Here is a 1,603-nt window from a genome sequence, read left to right as displayed (position 1 = left end):
CTATTGTCTCCACTTTTAGGAGTTCAAATCCACAATCTGACTCACTGGAATGCTCACAGGAGTTCATGAACTATCTGAGCTACATGGATAGTCTGCATGAGTTCAAGGTCACTGCAGACACCGTGTCTCATACAGACAGGTGTGTCATAGTGTCAAAGCTCCTGTTAGGAAGCCTGCAGAACAGCCTAGGCCCCGTGAATTATGTCATTGGAACATCAACAATTTTGTCCAATGACAAGGTCTGAAATGACTGAAAAGGGTAGGACTCAGGTAAGCCTGAAAGAATCTCTCTGCGATAATAACAATTTCATCACGAGTAATAATAATGACCATTTATTGAACACTTAAACTTAAGTCATGTGTCTGGCACTATATTAAGCATTTTCTTTATATTCTGTTATTTAATCTTTACAGGAATCCTGAGGTCAGCATCATCCCAATTTCACAGAGTATGACATGAAGGCTCAGAGAGATGGGTAAGCAGCTTGCCAGACATCCCACAGCCAGGAAGCAACAGGACCAGCCTGTGCTCCTAAGGACTGGCTCCTGGCTGCTATATATAGAACTAAGCCTGGTGGAGGTGTCAGAAATAGAGGTTCACTTCTGTCATCACCGACCTCCCTCCACCCCTTTGCAAAGGAGGAAACAGAGGCAGGGATTTCCGCAAAGCAAGGAACCCAAATTGCTGCCTCCTGTGATTTATACACTGCACCCCAAGCTGTAGGGGTAACCCAAGGACAAAGCTGTAACCCAAGTGGGAACATGGGCCCCATCTGGAGCCACCAAAATCTTACCAGCTTTCTCAGCTGGTGGATGGGTTAATTCACAGCCACAGCCCCCTGGAGATGGAGGAAAGGAAAACCAGGGCCTCTCCGCAAACCAGCCCAGAGAGAGGTTTGCGGAAGGGCCCGTAAGCCTGAAGGTCCCTCTGCACCCTCAACCCCACCGCCATTCAGGACCTCCAAGATGACCTGGTCCAACACAGTCCTGCGTGGAAAAGGCTGGAACCCAGGGAGGAGCAGAGCCCCGCCCAAGGTCACAGGCCGAGCCTGAACAGAACCCGGGTCTCCAGGAGTCCTGTCTTGAGCTGTCTTGTCCAAATAAAATTTTTCAGGCCATCAGATTTCCATACTCCCCAAAGTGGGACTTCATCTGCGACCAAAGGCGGGGTGGTGAGGGGTGTGGCAGGAGGGAGGAGTGCCCCGCGGTCCCGAGCAGGATGAGCCTGAGGAAGACACAAGTCCCCATGTTCCCTTTCCCGCTCAGATAATGGAGGTGAATTGAGGGGAGCAGGGACCTCCCCATCTTCAGGGTGGGACCCTGAGGGCCCAGGACACCTTTGCTAGGGGATGTCCCCCCCACTCCTGCACAACTTCCCCAAGGGCACCCTCGGGCTCCGAAAACTGGGGGAGGGGGACGACACCCTTGAGCCCCTTTGTCTTCCCGATCCCCACGGCTTTTCTCCCTCGGTTCCCAGGTGGCGACGGCGGGTGGCGCGGAGCAGCAGGCGCGGGGGCGGTGGGGTATGGATGTCTCTGCAGGGCTGAGGTTTCCCTCGGGAGTCTAAACAAAGACTAAGGCAGCGCCGTCCCCTCCCCCGGGA

This window comes from Colobus angolensis, unplaced genomic scaffold, assembly GCF_000951035.1.
Source record: "Colobus angolensis palliatus isolate OR3802 unplaced genomic scaffold, Cang.pa_1.0 Scaffold178, whole genome shotgun sequence".
NCBI classification, from domain to species: domain Eukaryota; kingdom Metazoa; phylum Chordata; class Mammalia; order Primates; family Cercopithecidae; genus Colobus; species Colobus angolensis.
The sequence above is the reverse complement of the archived record's forward strand: the minus strand, read 5'-3'. Positions refer to the sequence as shown.